This window comes from Trichosurus vulpecula, chromosome 1 (assembly GCF_011100635.1).
Source record: "Trichosurus vulpecula isolate mTriVul1 chromosome 1, mTriVul1.pri, whole genome shotgun sequence".
Taxonomy (NCBI): domain Eukaryota; kingdom Metazoa; phylum Chordata; class Mammalia; order Diprotodontia; family Phalangeridae; genus Trichosurus; species Trichosurus vulpecula.
In genome coordinates, this window is record NC_050573.1 from 476,699,715 (window position 1) to 476,719,975 (window position 20,261).

The 20,261-nt window shown below is 35.5% G+C and overlaps 1 long non-coding RNA gene across 2 annotated transcripts in view; it reads right to left on the reverse strand.

Moving 5' to 3' along the window:
• Positions 1–17,604: 17,604 nt before the first annotated feature.
• LOC118834904 overlaps positions 17,605–20,261 on the reverse strand; it is a 40,201-nt gene continuing 37,544 nt past the window's right edge. For both annotated transcript variants that reach the window (XR_005009358.1, XR_005009357.1), the window contains one exon: positions 17,605–19,467. This is a non-coding gene — a long non-coding RNA (uncharacterized LOC118834904). The remainder of the gene's footprint in view (positions 19,468–20,261) is intronic.

Genomic DNA, 20,261 nt, shown 5'->3' on the forward strand with positions numbered 1-20,261 from the left:
TACAAGTATTTCTAGGTTTTTCTGAAATCCGCCAGCTCATCATTTCTTATACCACAATAGTATTCCATTACATTCTTACACCACAACTTGTTCAGCCATTACACAATTGATGGGCATCCCCTTAATTTCCAACTCTTTACTACCACAAAAAGACCTGCTATAAATATTTTTGTACGTGTGGGTCTTTTTCCCTTTTTTATGATCTCTTTGGGACACAAGCCTAGTAGTGGTATTGTTGGATCAAAGGGTATACATAGTTTGGTTGCCCTTTGGGCATAGTTCCAAATTGCTCTCCAGAATGGTTGGATCGGTTCACAAATCCATCAACAATGCATTATTGCCCCAATTTTCTCACATCCTTTCCAACATGTATCATTTTCCTTTTTTGTCATCTTAGTCAATCTGATCAGTGTGAGGTAGTACCTCAGAGTTTTTTAATTTGCATTTCTCTAATCAATAGTGATTTAGAGCATTTTTTCATGTTACTGTAGATAGCTTTGATTTCTTCATCTGAAAACTGCCTGTTCATATCTTTTGGCCATTTATCTATTGGGGAATGACTTGTATTCCTATATATTTGGCTCAGTTCCCTGTATATTTTAGAAATGAGATCTTTATCAGAAACACTTGCTGTAAAAATTGTTTCCCAGCTTTCTGATTTCTGTCTAATCTTGGTTGCATTGATTTTGTGCAAAACCTTTTTAATTCAATGTAATCAAAATTATCCATTTTGCATTTCATAATGTTCTCCATCTCTTGTTTGGTCATAAATTCTTCTATTCCCTAAAGATCTGACAGGTAAATTATTCCTTGCTTTCTTGATTTTCTTATGGTTATCACCCTTTATATCTAAATCATGTACCCATTTTGACCTTATCTTGGTATACAATGTAAAATGTTAGTCTATGCCTAATTTCTCCCATACTATTTTCCAGATTTCCCAGCAGTTTTTGTCAAATAGTGAGTTCTTATCCCAGAAGGTGGAGTCTTTGAGTTTATCAAATAGTAGAGTACCATGGTCATTTACTACTGTGTCTTGCATGCCTAACTTATTCCATGGATCTACCACTCTATTTCTTATCCAAACCACATTATCACATAGTTTTAAATGTGGTGTGGCTAGGACACTTTGCATTTTTTTTCCATTTAATTTTTTCTTTTAATTCCCTTGATATTCTTGACCTTTTGTTCTTCCAGATGACTTTTGTTATTATTTTTTCCAGCTCTATAAAATAATTTTTTTGGTAGTTTTATTGGTATGGCACTGAATAAATAAAATAAATTAATTTAGGTAGAATTTTCATTTTTATTATATTAGTTTGGCAATTTGAGCAACTGATATTTTTCTAATTGTTTGGATCTTACTTTAATAGTGTGACTTTATTATTGTGTTCATATAATTCTTGGATTTGTTTTGGCAAGTAGACTCCCCAATATTTTATACTGTCTACAGTTATTTTAAATAGAATTTTCTTTTTATCTCTTGCTACTTGCTATTTATTAATAATATATAGAAATGTTGATGATTTATGTGGGTTTATTTTATAACCTGCAACTCTGCTAAAGTTATTAATTTTTTCAAATAGTTTTTTAGTTGATTCTCTAGGCTTCTCTAAGTATAACATCATATTATCTGCAAAGAGTTTGGTTTCCTCATTGCCTATTCCAATTCCTTCAATTTCTTTTTCTTCTCTTATTCCTAAAACTAGCATTTCTAGTACAATATTGAATATAGTGGTGGTAATGGACATCTTTCTTTTACCCCTGAGCTCATTGGGAAAGCTTCTAGTTTATCCACATTACAGATAATGCTTGCTTATGGTTTTAGATAGACATATCTTATCATTTTAAGGAAAGCTCCATTTATTCCTATGCTCTCTAGTGTTTTTAATAGGAATGGGTGCTGCATTTTGTCAACAGCCTTTTCTGCATCTATTGAAATAATCATATGATTTCTGTTAGTTTTGTTATTGCTATATCCAACTATGCTGATAGTTTTCCTAAAATTGAACCAGACCTGCATTTTTTATATAATTCCCACCCTGGTCATAGTGTATTATCCTACTGATAAATTGCTTTAATCTCTTTGTTAATATTTTATTTTAAATTTTTGCATCAATATTTATTAGGGAAATTGGTCTATAATTTTCTTTCTCTGTTTTGGATCTTCCTGATTTAGGTATCAGCACCATATTTGTGTCATAAAAGGAATTTGGTAGGACTCTTTCTTTGCCTATTTTTTCAAAATAGTTTATATAATATTGGAATTAATTGTTTAAATGTTTGTTAGAATTCACTTGTAAATCCATCTGGCCCTGGAGATTTTTTCTTAGGGGGTTCATTGATGGTTTGTTCAATTTCTTTTTCCAAAATGAGGTTATGTAGGTATTTTGTTTCCTCTTCTGTTAATCTGAACAATTTATATTTTTGCAAATATTCATCCATCTCACTTACATTGTCAGATTTATTACCATACAGTTAGGCAAAATAGCTCCTAATTATTGCTTTAATTTTCTCTTCACTGGTGGTGAATTCACCCTTTTCATTTTGATACTGGTAATTTGACTTTTTGCTTTCCCTTTTTAATCAAATTAACCAAATATTTATCCATCTTATTGGTTTTTTCATAAAACCAGCTCTTATTTTTATTTATTAGTTTAATAGTTTTCTTAATTTCAATTTTATTAATTTCTCCTTTGATTTTCAGAATTTCTAATTTGGTATTTGATTGGGGATTTTTAACTTGTTCTTTTTCTCACTTTTTTAGTTGCATGCCCAATTCATTGATCTGCTTTTTTGTGTTATATTCGTGTGAGCATTTAGAGTTATAAAATGTCCCTTAAGAACTGCTTTGGCTGCATCTCATAAATTTTGGTATGTTGTCTCATTATTGTCATTCTCTTTGATGAAATTATTGATTGTTTCTATGATTTGTTGCTCGATCCACTCATTCTTTAGGATTAGATTATTTAGTTTCCAATTAATTTTAAGACTATCTTTCCATGGCCATTTATTACATGTAATTTTTATTGCTTGTGATCTGAAAAGGATGCATTTAATATTTCTACCTTTTTGCATTTGACTATGAGGTTTTTGTGCCCTAACACATGGTCAGTTTTTGTGTAGGCACCATGTACCACTGAGAAAAATGTATATTCCTTTCTTCCCCTATTCAATTTTCCCCAAAGGTCTATCATATTTAACTTTTCTAAAATTCTATTAACCTCCTTAATCTCTTTCTTGTTTATTTTTTGGTTAGATTTATCTAGTTCTGAGAAGGGGAGCTTGACATCCCTGACTAGTATAGTTTTGCTGTCTACTTTTTCCTATAATTCACTTAACTTGTCCTCTAAGAATTTGGATGCTAATACCACTTGGTGCATACATTTATAGTATTGATATTACTTCATTATCTATGGTGCCTTTTAGCTAGATGTAGTTTCAGTCTTTATCTCTTTCAGTTAGATCTCTTTTTGCTTTTGCTTTGTCTAAGATCGATTGCCAGTGCTGTTTTTTTTAACTTCAACTGAAGTATAATATATTCTGCTCCAGCCTTTTACCTTTGCTTTGTATGTATCTCTCTGCTTCAGATGTGTTTCTTGTAAACAACATATTGTAGGATTTTGGTTTTTAATCTACTCTGCTATCTGCTTCTGTTTTATGGGAGGGTTCATTCCATTCACATTCACAGTTATGATTACTAACTGTGCATTTCCCTCCATCCTATTTTTCACCCTCTTTATACTTTTGTCTCACCTTTTACCCTTTCCCTCTTCACCAGTGTTTTGTTTCTGAGTACCCCTCCCTCAATCAGGCCTCCCTTTTATGAGCCACCCCCTCTCTTTTCTTTCCCCTTTCCCCTCCTACTTGTCCCCTCCCTTCTACCCTCATTTCTATCCACTCTCCTCCCTTTTCTTTCCCCCTTTCCATTCTACTTCTCTATACGGCAAGATAAATTTCTATTCACAACTGAGTGCATAAGTTAATCCTTCTTTGAGACAGATCCAATGACAGTAAGGTTCAAACAATGCTCATCCTCTCCCTTCTTTTCCTCTAATGTAATAGGTCTTCTACATCTCTTCAGGCATACCCTATTATGCTACCCCTTTCCTATCCTCCCAGTATAATCCTTATTTTCACCTCTTGTTTTTATATTGTCACATAAAAGTCAATTACATTCACACTCTCTGTCTATGTATACTCCTTCTAACTACCCTAATACAGATACAATTCTCAAGAGTTACAAGTATCATCTTCCCAAATATGGATGTAAACAGTTTAACCTCATTGAATAATGTGTTTTTTTTTCTTTCTTGTTCACCTTCTTATGCTTCTCTTGAGTCCTGTAGTTGAAGATCGGATTTTCTGTTCAGCTTTGGTCTTTTCATCACAAAAGTTTGAAAGTCCCCTATTTCATTGCAGGTCCATCTTTTCCCCTGAAAGATTATGCTCAGTTTCGCTGGGTAGTTGATTCTCGGTGGTAATCCAAGTTCCTTTGCCTTCCACAATATCATAATCCAAACCCTCTGATCCTTTAATGTAGAAAATGCTAAGTCCTGTGAAATCCTGACTGTGGCTTCTTCATATTTGAATAGTTTCTTTCTGGCTTCTTGTGGTGTTTTCTCTTTGACCTGCTAATTCTTGAATTTGGCTACAATATTTCTTGGAGTGCTCATTTTGAGATCTCTTTCAGGAGGTGATTGGTGGATTCTTTTAATAACTATTTTACCCTTTAGTTCTAGGATATCAAGGCAGTTTTCCTTGATAATTTCTTGAAAGAGGATGTGTATGCTTTTTATTTGATCATGGCTCTCAGGTAGTCCAATAATTCTTAAATTATCTCTCCTGTATCTATTTTCCTGGTCAGTTGTTTTTCCAAGGAGGTATTTTATGTTTTTTCCTGTTTTTTTTGTTTTGACTCTCATAGATCCAAGTTTATTCTTTTTGTCTTCAAAGAAAAGAAAGATTAGACTTTCCTTAACTCTCTGCTCATCATGTACCAAACCCAGAGTAACTCTTGGGAAGTCTCTAAAACAAAGCTTAGATATCCTTTCTTTCTAATTTCCCCAAAATGTGGGTACAAGAGTTCATTATGGAAATGGTACTCAATATACAGAGTGAATATTAGATACAGGACAATGGCTTATTTCTTCCACTGCCAAAAATGCTTAAGACACAGATGACTCAAAAGTGCAATTTAACAAATACAGAAAAACATAAAACTATACCCCATAGCATTCCTTATTTTCTCCACAGAAAGTAAAAACACTTTACAGAAATGCTGAGCAAACATTTCACATTACGCTTGTATATGTGATGTCCAAATGACTCCCAAGGTCCAGGCAGGGTTCTTTAGTGCCTCGGTATCCTGTCTGGGGTCTTGTTCTCCAAGAAGCAGCCTATGACACTAATTGCTTCCTTCTAAGAAGCTATTGCCAGTTCAAACTCTTACCCTTTTTTACTCATAAGTTTACCATCAGTGGTGAGAATGTCTATTTCTCAAGATCAGTGGTAGTTGGCCTGTGCTCAGAGTGAAAAAAGAAAAAAAACCAGTAGCCAAGAATTCAGGCTGACAAAGGCAAATATATATTCTCAAATCCTTGTTCCCATTGTTACTGGGAGGGAAGAAAAGCGAGATCTCTTCCCTTCTCTTTGCTGGAAGACCAGAGGAGAAAACACATAAGCCTAAAAGAGAGGTGAAGATTCACTATAGAACATCTTACAGACCCTAGGTAAATAGCTCCTCAGGACTCACCTTTGACAAAACCCTCCCCATCCCAGCCCTGCTTCATGAATATCATCAGAGCTGCTACATCATCCCAGCAAAATAGATGTCCTTTAGAAAGGATTCAGAACGCACAATACAGATCAGATAAAGAAAGCAGCCAAGGAATGTGTCCAGGTTTATGGGAAGTGATTCATGGGCTCCCTTGACTATTCTCATGTATCGAAATGCTAATGATTTTGTGAATCTATTTTATATCCTATATCCTGAATGTAGCTGTTAAGTATGTCAATTATTTCCTTTACTGATTTTCTGGTATTTCCTAGTTATACCATTGTGCCACCTGCAAATTGGGAGTTTTATCTCCTCTTTGCCAACACCTATACCTTTGTTTATGCCTTTGCTTTTTTTTCTGTTATTGGGATAATTAGTATTTCTAAATCTCTCTCAAATAATAGTTGAGAAAGTGGGCTTCTTTACCCATTCTTTTATTGGAAAGCATCTAGTGTCTCAGAATTGTCAAAAATACTAATTCTCTATTTTAAATATATACTTTTGAATCCCTATATGTAACATGATGTCCTACTCCTTATCTCAGGACCAGGTCTCCTATATCTGTCCCTCATGTTATCTGAAGGTAACCCTGAAGAGTTAGACTATTTCTCATCTCTTCTGCCATTGACTTAAGGCTCCACCAGTTATGTTCCCCCATTGTTAAGGAGATGGTGAACTCAATTCCATTTAACTGCTCAATATCAACCTTTACTTTAAAGACAGAGGCAGAATATACATCTCAATTCCCCCTCTCCCGAGCATATATTCATACCTTAGAGCAAATTGTCACCTAGGCCACCTTGGTCTCAAAGGGAGTAGACTGAGCCTAGTTCAGTTCCTATATAGTATTGTTCTCACCAAGGTTATGTCCAGATGCAGCATGACTGCCATATGAGCAATATTTGTACAGCACCTACACAGAACCTGGCACATAGTAGGTGTTTAATAAATGCTTGTTCCCTTTTTCTCCCTCTCTCATTTTAGCTAATACTAGGATGGGGTCACAAAGGTCCCTCTAAACGGTTGCTCCTTGTTTCTTGGGGCACCAATGCTGTACTTTGCTGGGAAACCTGCCTCAGACTCTGACTCCTCTATTCTTATAGCTCATTCTCCCGGCCTTTTGAAACTCCTATATTTAGCATTATTTCCAACCAGATGGAAGGAATAAGGAGTCACTGAAAGGGGAAAAAAGAGGAAGTAACAAAAACAGATAGGGCTTTTTTGAATAGCAGTCTACTCTTAAACATGTCATTAGCTAGCCAGTACCAGAACCTGGCCCCAGTCTCCCTTTCCAGTCTTACTTACTTTCCCACAGAGTCTACAACCTAGCCTAGCAACTTGGCCATTTTGCTCTTCCTAACATGAAACACTCAATTTCCTGTCACCATGCTTTTCCTTTATTTTTCTTTTATAAAAGACAAAGAAAAAAAGAGGAAAAAAAACAACACAATGGATCAATATATTGAAAAGTGTGAAGTATGAGCAATGTGAAACATCTATGGATCTCTCACTTACACAAAAGGATGCATTGAAGGTGTTCTCTCATACCATTTCATTTAAGTGATGCTTGATCTTTATAATTTTGCTATTTTCACTTTTGATGTTTTTATGTGTTGCTGTTTTAATTTTCCATTTATATTATAGTCATTGTGTATATTATTTTCATGCCTCTACTTCCCTCTGCCTCAGTTCATGTAAATCTCTCCATGATTCTCTGTATTCATCATGTTCATAATTTCTTACAGCATGATAATATTCCATTAGATCCATGTACCACAATTTATCTACTAATTTATCTATATTACTTATCTATTGGTTTATCTATTCCCTAACTGCCTTAAAAGCCATCTGCTTTTGTTTCCAATTCTGTGCTATTACAAAAAGTGTTACTATAAACATATTGGTGCATATGGAGACTTTCTTCTTATCAATGACTTCCTTCAGGTATAGTAGTAATAGAGTCTCTGAGTCAAAGGACATAGACATTTTGGTCACTTTATTTCCATAATTTCAAATTGTTTTCCCAAATGGTTGTACCAGTTGATAGATGTATCCACAACATATTAGTGTGCTTATCATCCCACAACCCTTTCAACATTGATTATTGATTTTTTTGGTCATCTGCCAATGTACAGCGTGTGAGGCAAAACCTCAAGGTTGTTTTTGTTTTAATTTCTCTTATAATCATTACTTATTATTGGTGATTTGGAACATTCTTTTATATGGTTATATGTGAATATTTCTTCTTTTGAGAACTTTTCAATTGTCTTAGTTTATATCCTTATAAAATGATAAGGATGCTTATCACTTTGTAAGGATATGATATATCTACTAATAGATACTTATCTTAGTGGAATGGCTGGTAGACTCAAATATATCTGTTAATTGTTTATACAGCTCAGTACTAAACACTCAGAGAAATTTGATATAAAAATTTTTCCGTTCATCAACTTCCCTTCTTACCTTAGGCACATTATTTTGTCTGGGCAGTTTTATGTAATCAAAGTTATCTATTTTATATTATATTATAATTGCTTCTATCCCTTGTTTGGTTAAGAATACATCTCCTACCCACAGCTGTGAGAGGTATATGATCTGTTTCTCTTCTAATTTTGTTTTATGAGATGATCTTTATTGTTAAGATTGCATGTCCATTTAGAATGTATTATGGAAAATGGTGTAAGGAAGGTCTTGGTATAAATCTAGTTTCTGCCATATTACTTTCCAGTTTTCCTATTAGTTTTTATCAAATAAAGAGTTCTTTGCTAGGCAATTTATGGTTTACACTTTCTAAAAAAATGGCTTACTGACCTCAATTGTTTCTGATTCTCCCTTGTCTAGTCTGTCCCACTAATCCATAGGTCTATTTTTAACCAAAAACAGATTTAAAAAATATTTCTGCTTTATAATATAGTGTGAGGTCTGAAAGTGCTATTTCCCCTTCATCATAACCTCTTTTCATACTCCCTCTTGATGTTTTAGATATTTTGTTTTTCCAAATGAGTTTTGTATTGTTTCATCAGATTCAATAAAGTATTATGTTTATACTTTGGTATGGCATTAAAAGTATAAATTAATTTTGGTAGAATTGTTATTTTTAGCATATGGGCATGGCCCAGCCATGAATACTGAATATTCTACCAACTATCCAGGTTCTTTATCTGTTTGAGGAATATTTTGTAGTTGATTCTAATTGTAATTTATACAAGTCTTTGTGTTCTTTGGTAGACTAATCCCAAGGTGTTTTTTTTCACTTTGTAGCTATTTGGAATGGGATTTCCCTTTCTGTTACTACTTCTTGGATTTTTATTATTATATAAAAATGTAATTGACTTTTGAGGGTTTATTTTGTAACTCGCAACTTTATTGAAGCTATTGTGTCAATTAGTGTCATTGCTAGTTCCCCAGGATTTTCCAAGCAAACCATTATATCATTAGCACAAAGGGATAGTTTTCCCCCCTCTTCTTCTGTGTCTTTATATCTTTAATTTCTTCCTCTTGCCATTGTTATTGCTAACATTTCCAGAACTATATAAATCAATAATGGGGAGAGTGAACATCTTTCCTTTACTCTTATTTTTATTGGGAAGGGGTCTGTTTTTTAAAAATTTTAAGTAGATGCTTTTTTAAAAGGTCCCTCTATGCCTTTACTCTGTAGGGTTCTAAGCATAAATGAATGAAGTACTTTGTCAAAGGATTTCTTTTTCTATCTATTGAGATAATCATATGGTTTTAGATGTTTTGGTTTTTAAGATAATTATGTTTACACTTTTACCTAATGTAACCATCCTTGTATCCATGGGTATAAATCCCCCTTGGTCATAATAATTTATTTCATGGATAAATCACTGTAGTTTGTTTGACAGGATTTTATATAAAATTTTGGGCTCAATATTTGTTAATGATCTTGGCCTATAGTTTTCTTTCTGCGTTTTATACTTCTCTAGTTTTGATATGAAGACTATATTTGTCTCAAAAAAGGATTCCGGGAAGAAACATTATTTCCCAATCTTAGGGACTAATTTGTGAATTGTAATGTGTAATTTTTCACTAAAAGTTTGATAGAATTCTCCTGTGAATCCCATAAGAGATTTTTCTTTGGTAATTTGTTTATTGTTAATCCTATTTCCTTTTCTGAGATTGGGATATTTAAGATCTCCATCTAGTCTTCTAATAACATGAGTATTTTGTTTTTGAAAGTATTCCTCTATTTCTTTTGCATTCTAAATTTTCTAAGCATATACCTGTCCCTGTGCACAGGCTCTGATTATTCTTTTTATTTGTTCTGAATTTGTTGTGATTTCCCCTTGCTTATTTGCTATTTTATTGATTATATGATAACTCTATAACTATGCTTTGTGGGTTTTTTCTTAGTATAAATGAGAGTGTACCTTGCCCTCTTCTTTTTCATCAGATCCACAATTAGTTTATCAATTTTACCAGTCTTCTCAATGAATCAGTTTTTAATTATATTAACCATTCTTATGGAGTTGGTTTTTCAATTTATCTATTTTTCCTCTAGTTTTTAATATCTCCTATTTTGTGCTTATTTTAGGTTTATGTGTTGGCTTTCCAATTTTTTAGATGTATATCAAGTGCATTAATTCTCTCTTTTTCTATTTTGTTAATTATATTTGTAGGGGTATGATTTTCCTCCCGAGGACTGCTTTAGTTGCACTCTAGAAATTTTGGTATTTTGTTTCATCATTTCTTTCATCTTCATCATATTCTTTTCCATAATTATTGTTGCTATGTTTTGTTCCTTGATCCCTTAAGTATTTAGAATTTCATCATTAAGTTTCCATTTGAGTCTTTGTCTTTAGTTTGTGGTCCTTGAACTAATGACTATTTTGATTTTATTATGATCTACAAAGGTTGTATTTGCTATATCTGCCTTTTTACATTTGTTGGCAATATTTCTATGCTCTGATATATGATTAGTGTTTTTATAAGTTCCAAGTGTGAAAGTGCTGAGAAATACATACTTCTTTTGCAGTCCCATTTAGTCCCAATTTATTCAGTTCTATGTTTTTCATTTTATCTTTCCACTAAATTCATCTAAAATTGAGAGATAGAGATGTTGAAGTCTTTTACCCCTATTGCATTACTATCTATGTATTCTCATAGCTCAATCAATATTTCTTTTATGAATTTGAATACTAAGGCACTTGGAGCATAGGTGTTTAATAATGGTGATGGCTTCTTTCGGCATAATATCATTTCCCTGTTTATTCCTTTTTATTTCTGAATGTTTGTTTTTAGCTTTATCAGATAATAGATTACAACTCCTGCTTTTAAGGACTCAACTGCTGCACAGGAAATGTTTTTTCCACACCCTCAGCTTTATTTTATGTATGCCCTTGTTTTGTAAACTATAGATTGTAGTGATACACTTTCCTACTCAATCTGTCACTGTTTTATTTTATTACATTGCTTGATTCATTCACATTTAAAGTTGTGAGAATTGGGTTTGTATTTTACTCCATTTGTCTCTAATATTGTTTTGTTTTGTTTTGATGACGTGACTTCCCCCACCGTAACCCTCATTCGCTTTGGCTGCAAACACAGAACTATGTCTCTTTCGTTACTTTAATCTTTTTTAAGGTAGCCCTATTCCCACTGGCTTTCTTCCCCTTATGCCCAATCCTCCCAAACCTACTTGTTACCCCTTTACCCTTACTGCCTCTCTAAACAAGCCAGGGAGGCAAGAGAGAAGTACTTCCTGCTCAAGGTAAAGAACTCTGTAAATCTTAAAGCACTACATAAAAGTGAACCGACATTATTTCATTTTTCTCATCTTATCTGATGGAGTTCAGACTCCATCCTAGGACAAGCAGCTATTCTACTTTTATTCTTTATGTTTTATGAAATAGCAGAAGTGAATAAAACAAGTGTGTTTAATAGCCGAATAAGAGTATCCTCTGTAGGCTCACTGAAAGCATTCTTATCACAACTTCAGTAGCAGAGCAACAGAGACGATATTTACTTCATCTTGTTCTCACATGATTTAGATTCCTCTGCCAGGTCTCTATATTTATTCCATATTGTTTAGAGATTATGAGTACAATAGTCTAGCAACATCTTTTTAAACTGTTGTTCTTCAACTTTTATGGATCATTGCTGTATCGTGGCAACTTTGGGTAATAATTCTATGAAAATTCTCCCAGTATAGTATAGTTCGTTGGTTGAGTTCTTCAAAAATTCCTGAGGTTGCACTAATCGTATGGGGGTTTGTCATCGAACAGTCCACAAAAGATGGCGAGCTTCTAATATATATTTCTAGTCATTAGGTCACATATTGTTAGATATTTAGAAGATTATAAATTTGTGAAACTTGATGCATTGCAGTTTCTACCGTTTCCTTGCATTACCTGCCTTGGTCACAAAGCCTACACTTCTTTAGCCCTTTTGAAATTTTTGGTGACGGTGACTAGGTTGCAAATTGCCTTCATAAGCGCCTCCATTTCCACAAACAAATCTGTATGATTCAGAGATTTGTTTGGTGCTTCTTCATCCATTTATTTTTGTCTGGGTTTTTTGTGGATAGTATCTGTTTACATTTTGGTTTCACTTTTGGATAGTGGTTGTTTAATGGGCTCTATTTGTAGGTAAACCACTTTTGATTACATTTGAAAAACCCAATGGTATATATCTCTTGTTAGTCTTTGCTTGGTGAAACGATTCTTACTTGTTTCAAAAGTTTTTCTCTAGGTTTCATCATGTGTTCTGAGAATATGTATCACCCTTTTCTTTTTTGACAAAGAAAGGTAAATCTTTCTGCAACTTGCTTTAGGGTAATGCACCCTGTGCTATTCCAAACCTATTAAGGTATATTTTACAGGTCATAAAGTGAACATTAAGATAGATATTAAGTGGATGTTATCTGCTTTAAATGTGCTCTTCCCATTGATATTTGATTTCAGGATGCTAGCAAGTTTCTCAACATATTTAGTCAAGTTTCCTCCCTGAGGACTTTATGCTCAATAAAGAGGAAGCCAAGGTAAGTGCTAGGAATAGGTTCTCTAAACTTAGTAAACACCTCCGGTCTGCTTATAGAATGCATCAAATGTATATTCATCCTCCATTTCCAACTGTGCAGGGATATCTGTTTCATTGATTGGCTGCCTATCAAATTGGCATCTGATCTTTCTCTTTGACAAACTCTGTCATTTACACTAGACTTTCATTAGTTTCCTGAGTGATATGTGCCTCCAAATCTTAAACTGTGCCACAGAACCATCTTGCCTTGCCACCTTCAAATTAATATAGTTGTTCTTGTCAGTCTTGAGGTTGGTGAACAGTTGGTGATTTGGGGGGGCCGGGTTCTATTTTGGTTCTTCTTGCCATAACAACTCAGTAAACCATGTAATAAGGTACGAAGGCTTTGCAGTCTATATCTGTAGAGGGACCACCCATTCTGATGAAATCATAGATAACTGAAGTATAATTTTTGTTTAAGGTAAGTAGTCCTGAAAACTCTAAACCATTAATCTTTCAATAAAGATTCCAAGATAGAACTGCAGATTTTCTGTTTGTGGAAAGCCTGTGGCCAATGACGAGTTAAATAGGAACCAAGCCACTTATATGAGATGTCTGCCAATTGAGGGAATTAAATTAGATATTGCTCAAGGTTGCTTTTGCAATAAATCACCCAAAACAAGTTGCTTCACCTCTCTGGGCCTTGGTTTACCAATCTGTAAAATATAGGCTAGATCACCTCTAAGGTCCCTCCTTGCTTTATATTTTATAGATAGTAAATCACGTAGTATTCAAAATAGATAATGGACACCTAGATGGCAAAAATTACTGGGAAAATGATTTTAAGGTATAGCACTGTTAACATTTTTTGGCTACTGTTCAGACCCATGATTTCATTGATTAAAAAACAGGAAACTCTGAAATGAAGAAATTCTATTTGCCAATGAATATCAATTGCTCCACCATTTACTAATCTTATAGTTACCTGGAGCACTAAAAAATTAAAATAACTTGCCCATGGCCACATGGGATATGGCAGAAAGACTTGAATCCAAGTCATTCTGACTCAGGGTTCGGTTCTTTACTACATGACACTGTCTCTCCTATATAAGAAAGATTTTCCTTACAACCAGTTGTTTCAAGTTTGAACATCTTACCAAGGGTAGAGGAACAGAAGCTCCTTAATTGTTGACATGTCTTAGGGATAGTGGGCAGCTGAAGCCAAGTGCCAGCACAAGAGCAATGTGGAAAAGTAAGAACAGGCAGTTGCTCTGACAAACTAGAGACTGGGAAAGTGAAAGCCATAGGGGAAGCAGGGTCATCTCTGAGATCCCCAGCACCAGATTCAAGGAATGAAGCTCTTGCAGTAAATGTATCAAAATGGATTCTGCATCATTGAATAGAATAACTGCCCTCCACCTCCATGTAGACCCCAAGAGGTTTAGTGCCCACTTCCTAAAATGTTTTTTAAATGTGCTTATTTTTCTGTTTACTTTGTCATTGAAGTATCATAAACATAGTTAACCATAGCATTGCTGACTTATATTTAGCCATGCTCAAATAAGCAGAGAAATAATTTTTACAATGTAAAATCAGTTTTACAATTATGGTATTTGACAGAACTGTTCTCTGGCTGGGGACTCAGAAACTGAGAGCTTTCTCTAGGAGTGAGCTTGGCGATCTGGCTGGATGGTGGGTGGGGCTATGACTAATGAAAAGGAAGCCTTCACAATATGTTTTTTCCCCATGGTTTCCTGGGGAATGGTTTCAAAGGAAAACCATTTCTCTGGTAGGGGAAGGCAACCAAGGAATGTGTAACTGATCCATTTATGCGTTTGGAGTCAAAGTGACATCTCCAAAACTCTATTCACTTAGCATAGCCCCATGTCACGCCACTGCTACATGTAAAATGAACGTGCTGTGAGAAGTGTTTTGTGAGCTGTAAAGCACTATAAATCCAACCTGGCCTGGATGGCAATAAAATGAACCTGTTTCTTCTCTGACAAAGATTTTAAGGTTGAGGGTAAAGTAGACACTAAACTACGGCAGATGGGAAGTTCAGGTGTGAGGTATATTTTGTGAACTCCTCAGATGTTAAATACTGTCCAGATTTGGACAAAAAGCTTTATAATTTTTAACTCCCTCAGCGCAACAAACAAGTAAAAGCTTCAATGGAAGAAACAAGTCATGGCAGCCAAGCAGTCTTAGGCTGCACTGAGAGATATGATATTCAAATGAAGGGTGGTGATAATCCTGTCATCCGACACAAGTGTTTGTGTTCAGTTTATCCCAGTCTTCACAGTCCTCACTGAGAGGAGATATAACTGTGGAGAAGTGATCCACCTTCTTGACCACCACCAGCAACAACTGTACATCAACCACCACCAATAGGCAGACAAGCACAAAAGCCTGGGGAGAGTCCCCCAGACTACCAGGGCTTCCAGGCTGGCTCTCACAGCCAGAATTTTAGGAAGTAACTCTTGTGAAGAGCCAGTCAACCCCACCAATTGACAAACACCTGCCAACCAGAGGGCAGGTAGGCCAGTCTAGTGGAAGTAGCAAGGCATCCTGAGGTAGAGAGATGAAGCAGCATGTGTTAGATAAGTCAAACTACTGTCACCACCTCAACTACCATACCCTCTAAGAGCCTGCTGGGGATAAGACTAGGACCCTAGGACCCTGACCCCAGAAGCCATGGAAGTAGCAATGCTTCCATCATGATGCCCAAAGCCATCATTCCTAGAAGCAACACCTTAGCTTGTCAACTCCTTATACAGGTGCCACAGTTGCTCGGTGCCTGGAAAGAAGAATTCTTGTCTTGTCCCCAAAGTCGTATGCATTGTCAAAGGATTCAATGTCAGAAACTGATGTGATTTTTGTCAATGAAAATGATAATAAACAAGCATTACCATTTATTTTGTTGCTGCACCATAAGGGTCATGGGATTTTTCCATTTGAGTGACAGCTGAAACTTTCCATATGTGTTGTCTCCGCCAGTACTGGAACACGAAGACTATCTTTTCTATTTGCATGCTCATGACTTAGTACAGTGATTTGCATATAGGAAGTACTCAACAAATGCTTTTTTCATTTGTTCATTCAGTCTGGGCACCACATTTGAGGAAGAACACTGACAAACTGGAATGCAACCTGAGGAAGGTGACCAGGATGGTGGAGAAGAGTCCATGCCACACAGGAATCGATATAAGGAACTATGAATGTTTAGCCTAGAGATAAGACAAGTGAGGGCCATGATGCTGTCTTCAAAAGTATATGAAGGGCTATCATGTATAAAAGGGATTGGATTACTTTAATTGGCCTGAGGAGATAGAATTAAAAGAAATGGGTGGAAGGAAGAAAAGCATTTCAATGAAAAGAATTTCCTAATAGAACTATCCAAAAGAGGAATGGGATACCTCAAGAAGTAGTGAATTCCCTCACACTAAAGATCATCAAGCAAAAACTAGACAACCACTTATCTATTACAAAATGGATTCCTAGTGAGGTACAGACTTATCTAGATGGCTTCTGAGATCCTTTCCTACGCTTGAGAGCCTGTGATCTATTTCACTAGTAAAACAGTATTTTAGGACAATCTGTGGATGCCTCATCATACCCATAACAGGAAAGTGACCAACATGCTATTTCAGTCAGATCCATTCATTTCTACTGTTTCTCATGATCTAAGAGAATACAGGCAACTGCCAGCTCCTGTACTTTCAGAGACATTTAGAGGTTTCAGAAAGTCCCAAACACCCCCACGCTCTTCCTTTGCCTGCTATGAACACTTGAGATGCCCTCATCCATGGAGAACAATGCTGATTCCAAAAGGACAATTGGTTTTGAGTCTCAGCTCTGATGTTTGCCAACTGTATGATTCTGAACAAGTAACCTAACCTTTTTGAGCCTGTTTTCTCATCTATCATGCGGGAATAACAATATTTATACTACCCACCTCAAAAGATTGTTATTTTTAAAATGCTGAAACTGCAAAGTGTAAATTCTATATAGGTCATTGCTAGAGATAAAGGTCCAACATACACCAAAACATGTACAGCAGCACTTTCTGTGGAAACAGATAACTAGAAACAAAGCAGATGCACAATCGATTGTGGGACAGCTAAGCAAATGATGGTAAATGAATATACTGGAATATGACCCATCACTCACAAGGTACTTAAGTCATAAGAAATGACGAGTATCAAGAATACAGAGAGACACAGGAAGACATATGTGAATAGATGTAAAGCAGAACCATGAAAAGAACGTACATGACCACCACAATGTAAAGGAAAAGAATGATAACAAAAAATACTGAGACCTAAACCTCCATACTTATAATGAGAAGCTTGGCCCCAAAGGTGATACATGAAAAGGCACCTCTCTCCTCTCTCTGAACAAGTGGGAGACTACAGGGGTAGGAAATCATGTACTGGTGGACTTAGTTGATGTATTGGTTTTATTGAAATTTGTTTTCAATTTCTTTTTCATTGTTGGAAGGGGAGGGGAAAGGAAAGGAATATATTGGGAAATTAAGATATAAAAACAAAATGTATCAGTACAAAAATAGAGCTGTTATCTTTCAGGTTCTGGGATGCTTATTTTCATAAAAGAGAGGGAAGGAAAGAGCATAAGGGCATCAGGAATCCAGGTGGACTAGAGCTAGAGGAGAATGGGGAGAAAGAGTACATGAAACCAAAGGGACAAAGGAATCAGAAATGGGCAGCTCTGTAGGGTCTTTGAATAGGGTTGATCCTATGTGTAATTATCCAAAGCAAATTAAATCTTTAGATTTCTTTTTCCAACCCATATAGATATTCAACAACAACAACAAAGAAAGTAAAAAGGAAATGAAAAAGAGGAAACTTTATTCAATATCTTTGAGATTAGTTGTTTGGTATTTTTATGCCCATAACCTGATCTGGCACATATGAAGTAGCACGGATATACCAAGATACAGCATTCAGTGTCAGGTCTCCTCAAAGATGAGCAAAGTCAACTTAGTTACCCTTACAGTTCTCATATTTATTGAACAAACCCTACTAAAATAGCTAAAATACAATGGATACTTGTAGTGCATTATTAAAGATCACATTATTACAAAAGCCCGCATTTTCAGCAATACACAACTGCAACAATTCGTAAGTGCCACAACTGCTAAATACGGTTTCTTGCTCTATATACAGCACAGCTGGCATAACCTAAACTAACAAAAAGAGGGTTGGGGAAATGCACAAGAAAGGGGATAGAATGAGAGTGGGAAGGAGGGACGAGGATACTGTGAAAAGGCAGAGAAGGAGACGAAGTGCATGCAGTGGTATTTAACGGTCAGAAGCTAAACAGTTCAGAACAAGGCCTGCCCTGTCAAAGGAAGAGCTAAAAAGACAGAGTTATATAAAAAAATTAAGGTGGGCTTTCAGACCGTGGCTAACACAACATTTCATGAGTAGATGGTATTGTCTGGTTTACTTTTTATCAGTTTCACTGGGAACAAGAACAAAAATGTAAAATCTGCATCTTGATAAGATTGCCAATACCTGCTCTGCCATTTAAAAAAATGAAATGTTCCGTTTTAATTTTTTAAGAAAGCAGTAATTGTTACATTCTTATGGATTTTAAAGAGTTCATTTAAAAACTTGTCCCCTTTTCCAAATGTCTTCCAAACAGACTAATTTTAAAAAAGAGTTTCATAAAAACTCTTGTAAAATTATTGCTTCTCTTTTCTCTAAGTTAGGCAGGCAAGGGTACAGAGAGGAGATTTATAAGTAAATTACATTTTGTGGTTGCTCCCGCTACAACTGCATATTGTGAGCACACTCTGCTGTAATGTCAGTGCTTCACGAGCTTTAGGAGTATTCACTCACCCTACAACATTGAATAAGAAAGCCACACTGAAGACACAAGAAAACATGTCAGTCCAGTCTAAAGAACAACATTCAAGAAAACAAAGTACCAACACCTTCTTAGGACATGGAAAAAAAAAATAACTCCATCAGAGCTACCTTGCCAAGGAGCATGTTTAAAGTCCAAAATAGCACCATTCATCAGTGTCTCAAATCCTGTGGCAGCATCTCAATCACTTACCACAAGGAAACAATGAGTTTCAAACTACTTCTATACATCAAAAGAGTACATGGATAAAATATAGAGATATACAGACAATTGATGAACATAAACTACTAGGCTTGTTACATCTAAATGAAAAAAAAATGGGGACTCTCAGCCTCTGCAAGGAGCAGTTGGGAGCTATGTGAGTGGAAAGTAAAAATTGACCAGTTGCATATGAACAGTAAGAGTGTGAATAGTGGAAGACAATGTTGTAGGAGAACCAGGCCTGAAGGCCCACCTGTAATGTTTGTAAACGTGGATTCACAGTGTGAAATTCTGAGTTTTCACTGAAGTCAGAATGATCAAAAACTGATTTTATGACACATAATTGTCCACTGTAATTCTCTAAAGGAAGGCTCAGAGTCCCATAGTTTCTTCTTATACTTGATGATTTACACAGAAACAATTTCCATATATGACACTATGACTTCATCATTACCCATACATCATATGTAATACAAATGGAGGAATTATGATTAAAAAGTGTAGAGGTAACTGATTCTTGTGGAGCAGTGTCCATCGCCACTGAGTAGAATCAGGGATGCAGCTGCAATCTCATCTTGCTTTTTTCGATTAACTTCCTGGGGAACAGGGGCATTTTCCTGAAAAGTGAATACACAGACACACACACACAAAGTTAGCAACATTTCTTTAATAGTTATCAATTTGCTCCCCACTATCCCATGACAGTTTTGAACTTGCAATGTTGCAATTATTTTTTAAAATATTCTTTTCTGAGCTTTTCATCTGACATGCAGGGTAACCTTGGCTAGATTAAACTAGAAGATTAGCCTTATGAATTAATACTGTTGGGAAATATAGGTCTGATCCACAGTTTTCTAGGATATCTGCTCTTGGGCTATTTATTCATTTATCTGTTTTATTCATCTGTCTATCTATCTATCTGTCTGTCTGTCTATCTCTCTGTCTGTCTGTCTGCCTTAGCTTCTATTATCTTCCCTGAGAAACATCATGATTCTCTATTTAGTGTATGTTGGGCCTGGATTATAATCCCACCCCAGCTACTTACTGACTTACTAGCTCTATGATCCTGAAGCAAGTCATCTCATGCCTTTGAGGCTCAGCTTTCCCACTTTTAAAATGGATGGAATAATGCTTATTGTGCCTACTCTAAAGGATTTTTGTAAGGCTCAAAGGAGGTCACATTTTGTGAAGTGCTTTGAAACTTTAAAGAGCTATATAAATGTCAGTTGCTGTTACTATTAATATTTCCCCCTGCCCCTCCTCTAGTTTTAGCCAGAGGGCTCAGAACTCAGACATCCTGTTCTTCCCTCTGACTCATATTGTCTCTTTGATAAATAACAAAGTATAGATGCTAAAACCTAACAAACAATAATAGAGCAGGATCATAATGAACCAAATTTAGCATATAATT